Here is a 15,023-nt window from a genome sequence, read left to right on the forward strand (position 1 = left end):
CAAGGGATTACTCCTTTCTATACATTATGATCAATTCCAGAGTCTTGCACAGTAGAGTGTTTATTTTATTTTTGTAACAATGATTGTTGCTATAATGGGGAGGGCAGAAGTTCCAGTGTGATTTCTACCTTTTGTGTGTATATGGGCTGCTATGGAAGCCCATCCATCAGCAGTCAAGGCTTTTGACTCTTCCACCCCAGCAATCAAGAAACTGAATAAGAGGTAACAAACCCCACAGAGTACTATATGGAATAGAAAGACTTAATAATGTCTCTGTAGACTCCTAAAACCATGGCTATGTGAGCGGTGATTTAGAAGCAACCTATCTAAAGAAAACAGAAAATATCCAAGAAAGTCCAAGCTATGACTTTCCCAGAAGTCAGTGAGCCAGTAAGTATTACACCTTTGTGAAAAGGGACCTGCACTTATCTGCAGAAATGTAATTTGAAATACTTGTTTTGGTGAGCTTTATGACATTGATGGCGTTTTCAGTAACATTACTGTGTTTACGATCCCTCATGTGACAAGACGCAGAATAGCAAAAAGGAGATGAGGTCTTGGCAACGTAATTCAGAATGTCTGGAGAGTATGAAAACAACATAAAGCCCCTATTCTAAAGATGATGATTATTTCTGCATTCACAGGCATGGATTTGAATTTAGCTAGCTGGGCAAATATGTTCTGTGCAGATTCTGTATTATGTGTTTTCAATTTAATTTGGGCAGCATTCAGGTGCTGCTACATTTAAGAAAACATATAAAATATGCTTATGTGTACAAAATTTTACTAGTGTGTCGGTAAATAGTGTATACTCACTTCCAGCAGCTCCAGAGGCCCCATCCCAGACAGAAATGTATGGGTATTTCTCGCTGAATGAAATTTAGCATTTATAGACCCTAAAGAACAGCTCTTTAATATATTTAATGCATGTCAGTGGATATTTGGGGTGGATTTTTAATGGTTTTTAATTTGAAGACTTGTAATATGCTAATACTGGAACAAAATGACAAATGATGCCTGTAGCAGCTGCTTTCCTCAGCATTGGAGATTTTTCTGACACAGATCAGCTCTGTGTCCTCATTTCCACACCCTAGACTAGCAAAATGTATATTTGACAATCAGCATCTGATCAAGTCTTGCTGATTTAACTTGAAAGTTTCCTCTATAAAAGCTGTAGCAAGGATATGATCTGCTTAAGTAACAATACTAACAGAAATGTTTGGTTTGCTCATGTGTCTGAGTACAGACACATTTGCAAGTTTCATGCAGGAATCTGTGAGCCACATCTTGGCTGCTTCTGACACCTAGGCTACCTAGATTAAATATAAAATGATTTAGCCCATACAAGCTAAAAGAAGACTTTTATTTAGCTTAATTCAAAGGGGAACTGAGGATGAAAATGTCCTGTAAAGAGTAGGGCTGAAAAAAAACAGACTTCAGAATTAAAAATAGAGAAATGACCCAGACTTCTCCAGGAGACTGAAAGACAGGTAATTATTTGAATTTTTCAAGAAATACTTTATCCTTCTATTTAAACAACCACAATTTACCATTGTTCATTGTTTTTCTTAAAGAGGTGGTAACCAGAAGATTTGTTATATGGATGCCATCATCAGGCTGTAGCTAGAGCACTGCTGATGCTACTGATTGAAGGGATGTAAGTGTAATTCTCATGCAATCTTGACCCTCATGATTGTGTCTCTATTTTGTTTTTGGCACATCTGTGGGGCTGCATAGTAAACTCTCTGGAGAAAGTTTTACTTCTGCTAATATCTATACAATGCTCAGAAATATATGTTCTCATTTTAATTCATCCTAGAATTAACATTTCCAATGTTAATTCTAGGAAGAGTGTAGGCAGCATTTAAGAAATTTAATATGCAGCTGCTGAACCACTGTATTCCTTGCAACCATGACCTCTTCTGTCAGATTTACACTACTTTGTACTAGACATTCAGCACATGGCATTTTATGAAGTTGCACTTTGCTTTGTCCAGCAGTGACTAAGACAGATTGTTCTGCTCCCAACAGTATTTGTAATGGATTTTATTTCAGGAATAGTGAAATTGCTTAAATCCTGGTATTCTCATATGTGATACTCTCTCCCATGATATTCTCATAAGCAAGCTCCAGAAGTGTGGGCTGGACAAGTGGATGGTGAAGTGGTTTGAGAACTGGCTGAATGACAAATCTCAGAGAGTTGTGATCAGTGGAAGTGTCTGGTTGGAAGTTTGTGACTAGTGGTGTTGCCTAAGGTTCAGTACTGGGCAAAGTATTGTTTAATGCATTCATGAATGACCTGGATGAAGGGGCAGGGGCTTCCTCAGCAAATTCACTGATGGCACAAAGCTGTGAGGATACCCCAGAGGGCTGTGCAGCCCCTCAGAGGGACAGATCGAAGAGATGGGCAAAGAACTGTCTGTAACTCAACAAAGGCAAACACAGGGTCCTGCCCTGGGGAGGAATAACCACACCAGGACAAGCTGGGGGCTGACCTGCTGTAGAGCAGCTTTGCAGGGAAGGACTTGGGGGTCCTGGCTGACAACGAGCTGTCCATGAGCCAGCTGTCTGTCCTTGTGGCCAAGAAGGCCGAAGGTATCCTGGGGTACATTAGGAGGAGCATTGTTGCCAGCAGGTTGAGGAAGGTGATCTGGTCCCTCTGCTCAGCCCTGGTGGGACAATATCTGGAGAGCTGTGTCCTGTTTTGGGCTGTGACTGTGGTCACAGGGATTTTCAGGATGAGAGAGAGACGAGAATGTTGACTCCATGATCAGAAGGCTTGATTTTTTTATTTTATGATATATATACTACATTATAACTATACTAAAAGGAAATAGAAAAGAAAAGGCTTCTTCAGAAGCTGGCTAAGCTAAGAATAGAATAGAAAAGAATGATAACAAAAGAGCTCTCCCAGACTCTGACTGAGATATCTCAGTCCTTGACTGGCCCTTAATTGTAAACATCCAAGAGGGGCCAATCACAGGTGGACCTGTTGCATTCCACAGCAGCAGATAACCATTGTTTACATCTGTTGCTGAAACGTCTCAGCTCCAGCAGGAAAAATCCTAAGAAAGGATTTTAATGAAAAGATGTCTGCGATACTGGGCTCTTCAGTACAAGAGACAGAGAGCTTTTGGAGAGGGTCCAGCAAAGGACTGTGAAAATTATTAGTGAACTGGAGCATTTTTCTCTCAAGGAAAAGCTGACAGAACTTGGCCTGTTCAGCCTTGGGAAGGGAAAACTGAGAGGGAACCTCTTCAATGTCTATAAGTATCTGAAAGGAGGGTGTCAAGAGGATGGATTCAGGCTCTTCTCAGCAATACCAAGAACAGGACGTGAGGCAACAGGCACAAACTGGAAAGCAGGGAGTTCCACTTGAACATGAGGAAGAACTACTTTTATTTATGGGTGTCAGCACAAGAACATGGTGCCCAGAGAGATTGTGGAGTCTCCTTCTGTGGAGATGCTCAAAAGCCATCTGGACACAACCCTGATTAACACTCTCTAGGAGACCCTGCTCAAGCAGAGAGGCTGAACTGGACAACCTCTCGTTGTCCCCTCCAACCTTACCCATTCTGTCATTCTGTGGTTCCTGAACATCAGACAAATATCCAATGAAGGCCATGCACACCCAGCCTCAGTTGCCAGTATTGGAAATTAGCCAGGGCAGCACATATTGTGTTGTCAAAGGAGCACCTTTTTCTTGCAGTAGGATTTTCAAAGCTACTCTAAATAAATATGGCTTTATGAAACATCTTTAAAAAAGCAAAGGATCTACTCCATTCAATTTAGTCAGAAAGTCAATTCTCCAAAATTTGTTAAGTTGTGTAAGAAAGGGAAAGAAAGAAATAAGAACCAAGAAACTTCCAGCCTTAAGGTTGCTCCATAGTACTACTAATACAGAAATACTCTCTGTGTCTGGCTAGTCTAGAAGTGATTTCAATTTCTTTTTAGTCTATTTTGTAGTAAGAATGTATGTGCTAATACTGACTCAACCCAGTATTGCACTCAGATGCAGTAGAATAAGAGCTTCCTCAGGGATGATATGGAAAACCTTGTCATGAATGCAAAACTTGCTCATTGGTATTGTCTTGTCTTTTCAGTCAGGAGCTAATTATTGCTCTTACAATTGAATCATTTCCTCAACTTTGGTAAAATATTCAGCAGTATATATTGTATAAGGTCCTAAAAATTTTGCTACCGGTATCTACAAATTGATTGTCATAATTATTTAACATTCACCCAAATGTAACGGTTCTTAATACAAAATTTACACAGAAGTAAAGAGAAGAAGCCTAGAGAATGAAATTACTGACTCAAACATTGATCTCCAAGAAATCAAGAGGATCAAAGTCAGATTAATATTTCATATTCAAATTAAATGTCATGAGCATCAATATGTAAACACTGTTAATAAATCTGTGAATTTCATTTCAAGTTGTGGTGTAAGTATTTCTTAGGTTTAGCATACTTGATAATAATTTTTAAAAGTACCACTGAAAATATTATTCCTACTGTAGTGAAAAAAAAATCAGATTTTTTTTTTCTGCTTAACTAAGTTTTAAAAATCTCAGTCAACATATAGTTATGAGCATTCTAGTATATGCTGAACTGGTAAAGATATGCCTTGCAATTATGGAGGTTTTGTAGTAAATACCTCCTTTAAAAAACATGTTTTGAAAAATAACTGCTTAGTGTACCAATAAAAGAAGTTCAGTAAATACATATCTGCATATGATAGATCAACTTTTGTCCAGAACTGATCCCCTGCATCTGATAACAGTTGGTGCTGTAAATTTACAGGCATGAACCAGAGTTCCATCAAGGGAAAATTGTTGATGCACATTTAAAGGTCTGATTTGATCTCTGCACTTGTTACACTGGGGAGGCAGAACTCTTTCCTGGTCAGAATAAAATCTTCACACTACAGCTTGGGCATATGTAACCAAAGGGATCATTATGAGCTGATAAGGTAGGTGAAACATTTATTGTGAAGGAGCAAGTAGAACTGAGGCAATCTAATACAATTTACCCAAATAAGATAATTCTCTAAATATAGGACACCTAGAACACCTTTATATTCTGAGCACAAACTTATAAAACACAAATAACTGCTCAATGCTAAAACATTTAACTAAAGCCCATTTAGATCTGTGTAATGGAAAAGGAGATAATATAATTTTGTTCAACTCGAAATGCCTCACTGGTTTTCTTTAAACAAAAATACTTCAAGTCTTAGCAAATATAACCACATTTAAAAGTAAAGAATAACAATAGCATACCTGTGCAGAGAATACACAATGATCTTAATTAATGACCAAATTAAAAATTTTGCTAGTCCTGCCTCATACTGTAAACTACTGTTACTACAGTTGAGTAATGCTTGTGTTTGACAGGAAATTAGTTACACACAATGAATGGCAGATGGAGAACAGACCTGAAATGTTGCTCTTAGAAATGAGAAAATAAATTCAGCCATGATGTACTGATATCAAAGTCATTCTTTTGGAAATTTAATGTTAATTCCCTTTTACATGAACAGACTGACATGAAAACTTTATTAATTCAAAATTATTTTAGCACTTATGCCATCAAATATGTTAGGAGACACAAACCAAAGGAGCATTCCTTGGTCAGATAGCTCTGAGCAGTCAGGAAACATAAACTGGACAGTGGGAGACAACTACATTATTTCTGTTAAATATTAAGATTTCTTTATATTTTTAATAATGCTTAATGATTTGTTTCCTCTTCTCCTGAAAATATATTTTTTCAGGGTGGAATAGACAAGCAATGGATACTAGTGCAGATGTTATACAGATGTGTTTGGGTTAGCACAGACAATTAAAAATTAGTGATAACTGCTTGGAATTTACCAAACAAGACCTCAAATAAATGCATTGTTCCACCTGATTTTATCAAACTGTAGGAAGTTGAAATAAAATTTGAAACATCCTACCCCACTGCATTGTCCTAATTTTTCTAAAGAAGCCTAGTTTTATAGTAAAACTTTGCTGTGCTGCTACTAGTTCAATTTTCATAAGGTGCGAAATACAATAAGGTTGAATAAAATATAAAAGTGACAAGAGCAAAGATGAATCACCCAAAATGGCAGGGATATCTTAAGCCAGATTTTAGTGCCAGAAAAATCCGTAGATTTTCTGTATGGATCAAGGAAGAAAGTTCCTACCAGGGGTCATTTGATGTGTAGATGTCAGCTGGTTATCAGTCCCACTCCTACAAGTGATGAATCGTAAGATAAAACCAAACAGAAGTTTTCTGGTAAAGGGAGGGGGTTTTGCTAAAGGCTAAGGGGGTACTGCTGCCAAAAAATAGGAGGAAATTGTTTGCAGAGGCTAAGAAGGAGCCATCCCAGCAAATCATCCCTGCATGGAGTCCTAGGGCTCTGGGCTCCTAGGGAAATCTGCCTGAGCCAAGAGAATCCTGTGAAGGAGGAAGAGCAGCGAAGCAAGAAAATGTTCATGGCATTTATTACTTCATATATTTGAACTATGCCAAAGGTGACATTTTGGACATTTTGGCCAAACAAAGACTTTAAAAGAGCATGGATAACTGCTTTCTTTTCTGTATATTTTTTGTATATTCCCAGTGACCAGCGTCCTAGTGAAAGGGAAGCAAGGTGAGACACAAAACAAAAACAAAGGTACTAGACTGCTTAGGCCACAATGTCTGTTTTGTCTTGAATGGAGTAAGAGAAAGATTTTCTCCTTGTAGGGTACATATTTGGCCACAGAGGACAAAACCAGTACTGAAATATAGGCAGATGCCTCTCAAAAGTCTGATACTGTGGGATTCAAGAAACTCTAATGAACATCCACACTGGGATCTTTGGCATAACAAATAGGCCATTGAGGATGTCATCATGGATATCTACACTGACATGAATTTTGGAAATAGATGTGATGGCAATCAACTAAAAGCAACATATTGCCATTACATCTACATCTCACTGCAAGACACTTCTAAATGAATTTGGTATTCAAAACTGAGCCATTTTAGAAGCAGAGAATGCTCAAGAAAGAGCCAAGAGAGACAAAAGTGTGCTAACATGAGAAGTTGGAAAATTGAAGTTTACACTGTTCTTCAATGTTCTTAAATGTTAAATTGCATCCTATAAGTATGAGGAATTAGGTTTAGGCATTACCTGGTTCATGAAGAAACTTGTCTGCTTTTGATGTCCACATTTTATTGTTCCTGAAAGTAAATCAGACTACTAGGGAAAGAGTGTGAACATCAAATAAGAAATAAAAGTACTTACAATATTATAATTGCTAGTCTTTTAAATTGCTTCTGTTTTTACCAGATAAGGAATTTGGGTTTTGGCAATACCAGGTGCAGATAAATGAAAACCACATTCAAAGTTTATATTGCAGTTTTGCTTTCTGGTAGATCAAAGTTCTCAGCATTTGAGAGATCAATCAGCTACAGTGAAAAGACAAAATATTATCATGGGTCCATAAAATTTCTGTACCCTTTATGCTTCAAGACAGTATAGAAAATTTAATTTAGATGAAGTTGAAGATAACGGTGTAGTGAATCAATCAATTTAACATTCCAGTCGAGCGCAAGCAATGCTGCATGTTGGATCATGTGACAAGAGGAATTCACAGGTCAGACTGCACAGTACAGGCAGGTCCCTGCAGAATAGGGCATGTGGTGGGAAACGTGAATCATGACATGGCATGAGCTGAGGTTCTCTCTGGAGACTGCATTCTCTGCTAGCTGCTACACACTGCTTCCCTTTCATGCATTACATAAAATTTCTCAGTAGGTCGACCTGTTGTGTCTGGAATAGAAGAGGAATTGTAACTGAACTGGAAAAGAATTACCTGAAAATCTTGAAGGACAGCAATATAAAAGAAAACATAGATATGTGAATTGTACATAATGCTGAAGTTAGACAGATCTGAAAGTAAATCTCTGTATGCAGAGGCAAAAAAGAAAAATATTGTGTCTTCAGTTTTCCCAGTTTATGCTACCAAATCATTTTGATAATTACATTCTGAGCAAGTCATCTTTGGGGTGGAAGGAACCGTCCCTTCACTGCTCATTAACAATGATGCAGATCATAGCAAATACACAAAAAATGCAAAAAATACAGATAACAAAGGTAAATAAAAACCTAGTCTAGTTTAATTTAAATTGTCTTAAAATTTGATCCAATGAGATTTTTTTTATAGTTAAAAAATGTTCTGTGTTTTTTGCACATTGAGACCATGGCTCTGTTTGGATGAATACTTCCAAGAAACCTTGGACACCCTTCCAGTTTCTATAAACATGACCAAGCCACTTTGTCATTTTGCACAATACTGGCTCATGAAGAAATTCTCACAGAGACTTGATGTATCAGACCTGTACAAAACTGATTAAAAAACTAAAGAGCAATTAACAATACCTCAAGCAAAATTTAAAATATATTTTTAGCCTTTACGTACACCTGAACTTTATAGTTCATAGCTCCTGAATTGTGCTGACCTTTCTATAACAGAAAAGATTTTTCTTTTTAATGTAAAGCATGCAGTTTAAATGGAAAATGACCATGAGGAGTTCTTAACATTTTCTTTTCCCTTTCTCTGCTGGGAAAATGTATCTCATTCCAGCAGCCACTGAAAAAGAAGGTAAATTATTTTTATAATAGTTTTTCTCTACTTGAGAAAAATATAAAAACCTGGCTGGTAAAGGAGCAATACAGAATTGTCCTCTTTTGTTATTGGTCAAATATTTATATTTTCCTAGTGAATATTGAGAAGAAAACCACCTAAATAAATGATTAATGGTGATTTTTTTTTTGTGTGCGTGTGTAGGTATGGCTTGAAAAATATCTTTGAGATGAGCTGAATATCTTTCCCAGCCCCCCCCCTACTATTGACTAAGTCCTCAGCACCTGTCGTGGGTGCTTTGTTTTCTGCATTTAGGAGCTAAGTGTGCTGTTGAAGAGCTGACTACCACCTTATAGGTGTACTCAGTGTTTGTGTACGGGAAGAACTGAAGGTTGACATATTTGTGTCAAGTAACATAAAAAACAATTTTGTTTGCAGGCACAGGCCCTGATAAGGCGCAGGAAACGAGTTCATGCACAGTGGCACAGACTGTGGCCCACTTGCCCTCAAATGTGGACAGAAAAACAGGTGTCTGTCTGCACCTATTGAAACATAATCATTATGAGCTAGTCCACACTTGCTATCTAGAAATTCAGCATACATACAAGACTTTATTGACAGAGACTACATGACAGATTCAGTGTGCTTTCCTCACTGCTTCTCCTGCAGATGTAATCCTTCAGTGTGGCTCAGTTGTCCTGGGGTGACATTATGATGCTGGATCATATCCCCATTTGTCTGTTTAGGCCAGAAATAAGTTTTGCACCTTTAAGACTGGTTCTGAGAGTGAAGCTGGGGTAAAAAGAAGCACACAGTTTGTTTTCAGGAAATGCATTCACTCCTCCTCGTTTCTTCTGGGCTGTGTTGTCTTCAGCACAGACATGTGGGAGAGAGCTCTCCTTTGCTTTTTAGTTAATTTCTCACTCGCTGAGGCAGGGTTCCCTGGACTGTGGTTTTCCTTTTTCTTGGAGCTGTTCAAACCTGCTCTGGACTGAAAACCCAGAAAAACACAGGGAGCTCATGCCTGTGGCCCACTGGGACCCAGGGCTGGAGGGACTGATAAGAGACTGAGTGTGTCGAGCTGCACTCCACAGCAAGGACTTTCTGAATTTGCCATCTCTTTAGAACAGCAAGAGATTTTATTGTTTGATAATAATAATTTAATATGTTTGAAAATATTAATTTAATCTATTATATTTAATATATTATTTATATATAATATTTAATATATCAATCAACTATATAAATAATTTTAGAATTATATTATATAATTAATTATTTTATATATTTTTTAATGAATTGTATAATTAATATAATTTTATAAAATTTTAATATAATATTTATTAGAATGCATTTACTATATCATAGTTAATATTCATTTTTTACATTTGTGAATACTTTGCTTATCAAATAAACTGGGGTTTTTTCCACTTTTCTCCAAAGAAATATTTTCCCAGACCAGTATTGGGAGGGGCTTGAGTCTGCTTTCTGGAGGGACCCTTTTGGAGTTTCCTCCCAAATTTGCCTTAAAGCAGGACAATAGTGAGAGAGGGTTTTCAGACGCTTATTGAATGCTCTGGCTTATGAAATAGCTTGTTTTGTCCCTGTTCCTCGTTCCTGGTTCCTGGAGCCTGCTGCTCAGCTGATGGTGAAGCAGAGAAAGAGATATGTCTCTGCTAACTACAGGTGTTGATATTTGTACCATTATCTGACAGTGGGGCTTTGGCTGATGTGAGAGACTAGCTATGGAACAGGCCACCAGCTGAAGACCAAAGTTCAGGAAGGAAAAGTCAAGGAAAATGAGTATTTTCACTTCACCTCTCCTCTGCCATTTTACAATATCCCCATAAACTCAGTAGAAATTGCAGATGTCTGAAAATGTTCTGAGACCTGTGCTGTACTTCTGGGTACAATGAATACATATAATTCTTATTGGATGTTTAACTTAGATGGAGCCTTTTTGCACATGTGCAGAATAGTTGGTCATGGAGTGGCTGATTGAACTGCCAGCTGCCTTTGGCCAGGCTGCTGCAGAAAAATCTTTTGACAAATTTTTGGAGAATGTCTCCTGGTAGAAATTTCAGAAAGTCCCTGTCAAAACCCACTGCTAGGTAGTACATGGGTGTTTCAGTGCCTGCCTCAATTACCAGCCTGGGTGAAAAATCTTCCTATCCCAGAGATCCCCCTATGCAGCTAGTTACAACTAAAATTAGAATTTCACCTGTACAAGTGTTTGCTGGAGGCTGATTACTGTCTTTCCTTAAGGAGCATTTCAATTATTCAGATGCCTTACTGGCTTAGTGTGGAAGCTTCAATTTTTTTGATGAAAAGTGTCATTTAGAATATATGCTATTTATAATTAATTTATTTTGTCTGAAGTAAACAAAGTGCATTTCTAAATTTATGCATCTTAAGGTGTTTTATTTTTGTTATGCCTTCTCCAGAAGCCTCAGTTACAAAATAATTAGAAAGAATAAAGACAAAAAGGCATAGGATTAATTGCATTTATACATAAAAGGTGCCATTTTTTATTCTGAGATTTGACATTTATGCATTTTAAAAATCAATCGTTATGTAGAAAAACAGTAGCTTCTGTGTCAATTTTTACTTGAATGAGTTGTCATACATGCCAGAGGATAGGAAACTTTATGAACACTTTTTTTTTTGTGCTGCAGGATGTGTCTTAAAATTTTTGCAAATATTATGCCGTCTGGTTGCCTATTTGCACATTATCTACCATAGAGTAAGGTGGAATAAATGTAGTTTATTCAGCCTCACTAGATTCAAACTAAATCAAAAGCTCAATTTGTTTGATCTAGGATAGTAAGATATGTCTGCTGGGATTGATTAAAGTAAAAATACTGAGTGCCACAATCCTAGAGTGTATTTCAACATCAAAGATGTTTCATTTAGTTCTTTGAATACAATATGAAGATAACAGATAAAACCATTCTGTAATGCTAAATCCTTCAGACCAAAAATGCCTGTAAATTATTTCACACCCATAATAATTCCAGCCCACTGGAGTGTCATGGTCTGACAGATTTAGGAATTTTTATTTGAAGTTATTAATAAAATAATGTCCATGATGAAAAAAATACTTTTCAGTATATTTTGTATTAGTACCATAGAATTAAAGCACCTATTACCCATGACTGAAAGAGAGTATTTGTTGGAAAAATTATAGATTAATTGTCCAGGAAATATCAATTTCAAAAATGTTACTGAAAGTGAAGCAACTACAACATAACCCTTGAAAATCTGATCCATGCCTATCTTTGACATACTAAATTGTTTTATTTCAAATGTCAGATTCATAATTCTGGAATACTTTCTTCATATGAGCAGCTTTTCAGAACTGGAACTTTCTGAATTAGTTGGGCTTTTAAAAACCTAATGAAGTGATTCTCAAATTTATCTTTCGAAAGGGTATGTTACTTAGGATGGTATTCACCTCACAAATGCCTAACCACCCAAAAGCTAGTATTGCAACTTGACTAGATAAATTTAAAAAACTTGCAAAAGGAACTCAGAAAATCCACTCACAAAATAAAAATGGGAATTATTGCTTTGGATGCCTTTGAAATTTTGACCTAAAATTTAATTTTTTTTGGTTTCTTTTTCTAAGAAAGAAGAGAAGACATATAAACTATGATTGTGAAAATATTATTTACCTCCTTTTACTTCTAGCACTTCAGGGGGTATATACAACTTGAACATCAAAGGTTAAGGATCTAATTTCTCTTGTGTTTAATTTAAAGAGAGGATAATAAATTCCTGAAACATCTTCTTTCATCCAAGTACCAGATGAGTTTCTATAGGTTGGACTCTAGACTATAATTCTGAAGAATCTTTGCATTATTTTTGGTTTCAACCATTTTGAAATATTGTGTAATCTATTAAAGCCCTCTTTACACAGAAAGTGTGGAAAAAAAAGAATATTTCTCTGCATCACATCTTTGTGGAAAACTGAGAAGTGTGTAAGGCTAAATATGTGCTTAGCACCTAGTTCTTATTTCTTGCATCTATTTTAGGCTTTATGTTGTGATGGGAACTATGACAGTTCCATAGAAAACAGGGACTAGTGACTACTTTCTTTACACTCAAAAAATTGAATAATTTTCCAGACTGCATGAGCCACTACATTTGATACATAAACAGTCCATCCCCTTGTGCAGCAAAACAAGCCAGTGGGGAAGAAGACTGGCATGTCTGAACAGAGAGCTTTGGCTGGAAAAGATGACTTTTATCCTTTGGAAGGACAGCTATCACCATTGTGGCAGTGCCAGTCGTCGGTTTTTCTGGGTCTGGATTGAAGGCACTTGAGACAGTAATTTGTGTTTGGACTCAAGTGTTTATTATTTCTTATCAGTAAAACAGTCTCACAACCATGAGTTCAGCAGCTTTTCATTAAAAGGCACAAAATGGCCAACAATCTCTTGTTACAAGTTCTTTTAAGACTAAACTACATTTTAAAATTAAACTACTTACGTAATTCTTCTCCAATTAAGAACTGACACCTTGATTACTTTCCCTTTTAACCCAATAACTGATCACAAAATGCCCACAATGTGGATTTTTCTGCCCAATTACAAAAATACCACGCAAACCCATGAAGAAGAAGGAAGAAGAAGCATGAAGAAACCCAGGATGACGCCCTGTGTCCTCCATCTTGCTTCCATCCACAACATACTGAAAATCCCAAAACCTGAATTTCTCACCAAGTGATTCACTTACGCTACTATCTATAATCTATTTCACACTTCTGTGGATTCTAGTTTCCTATCTTGAAGTCTAGGAAGTCTCCATGAATGAGGGTCAAAGTCAGTTCTCCCCTGGGGGTCATGGCACACCAGAGCAGACAGAGAAATATTCCTGGTGCCCTGGGTTTCCACACACCATGATGAATCTTCATCTTTCGTTTGATACAGAAAAAAACAGTGACAAAGAATGAGGAAAAGGCTGAGGTACTTAATTACTTTGACTCAGTCTTCAAGAGCAAGTTGCTGTCAGGGTTCCCAGCTCCCTGAACTTCCAGTCATCCTAGAGAAGAATGAAAAGATGCAGAACAAAAGTCCCATTACCCAAGGGAAAATGGTTGGCAAACCGCTACACCAGTTAGACACACACAGTTCTATAAGACCAGATGGAATATGCACATGGGTACTCAGAGAACTGGCAAAAGTGCTCAGTGAACTGGTTTCCATAATTTATCAGCAGTCCTGTCTAACTGAAGAAGTCCCAATTGACTGGAGGCTGGAAAATATTATTCCCATCCAGAAGAAGGGCTTGAGGGAAGTTTTGAGAAACAACAGGTCTTTCAGTCTGACCTTGGCTCAGGATAATGTTGTGGAGCAGATCACCTGGAGTGCTATGACACAGCATGTGCAGGACAAATAGGAGTTTGGGCCCAGGCAGTGTGGATTAATGATAGGCATGTCCTGCTTGCATCCAGCTGGTGGATATTGTTGACCTGGACTTTAGTGAAACTTTTGACAATATTTTCTCCTGGAGAAACTGGGTGCCAAAGGCTTCAATGGGTGTACACTTTGCGGGGTTAAACCTTGTCTGGATGACGAGGCCCAGAGAGTGGTGGTGAATGGACTGAAATCCAGCTGGTGGCCAGTCACTTGTGGGCTTCCCCGGGGCTCAGTGTTGGGGCCAGTTGTGTGTAATATCTTTACAAATTAACTTAGCATGGAGATCAAGAAAACCCTCAGTGAGTTTGCAGTCTATGCCACACTGGGCAGGAGTGTTGATCTGCTGGAGGGTATGAAGGCCTTGCAGAGGGATACGGGCAGGAGAGATCTATAGGCCAAGCCCAGCTGTATGATGTTAAACAAGGTAAAGTACCTGGTGAAGGACCTCCATTTGGGTCACAACTACCCTGTGGAGCCCTAGGGACAGCGTAGCTGGAAAGTAGGCTAGGGGCAGAGTAGCGGGAAAGTGGTCCAGAGGAAAAGGATCTGTGGGTGTTGTTTGACAGCTGTTTGAACATGAGCCAGTGTATGCTCAGATGCTAAGAGGGTCAATGACATCCTGGCCTGTATCACCAACAGTGTTCCCAGCAGGACCAGGGGAGGGATTGCTTCCCTGTACTTGGCACTAGTGAGGTACTGGAGGGTAACCAGAGAAAGGCAACAGCGATGGGGAAGGATCTGAAGCACAAGCCTGATTAACAGCAGCTGAGGGATCTGGGGGTGCTTAGCCTAAAGAAAAGGAGACTGAGGGGAGACCTTATCACTCTCTACCTGAAAGGGTAGGTAGTGGGGGGTGGTGGTGGGAGTGGTTGGCTTCTCCCAAGTAGCAAGTGATAAAATAAAAGGAAATGGCCTCAAGTTATTCCAGGAGAGGTTTAGAATGGATATTAAGAAAAAAATTGTTCATAGAAAGGGTGGTTAG

Source organism: Zonotrichia leucophrys, chromosome 2, assembly GCF_028769735.1.
Source record: "Zonotrichia leucophrys gambelii isolate GWCS_2022_RI chromosome 2, RI_Zleu_2.0, whole genome shotgun sequence".
Lineage (NCBI taxonomy): Eukaryota > Metazoa > Chordata > Aves > Passeriformes > Passerellidae > Zonotrichia > Zonotrichia leucophrys.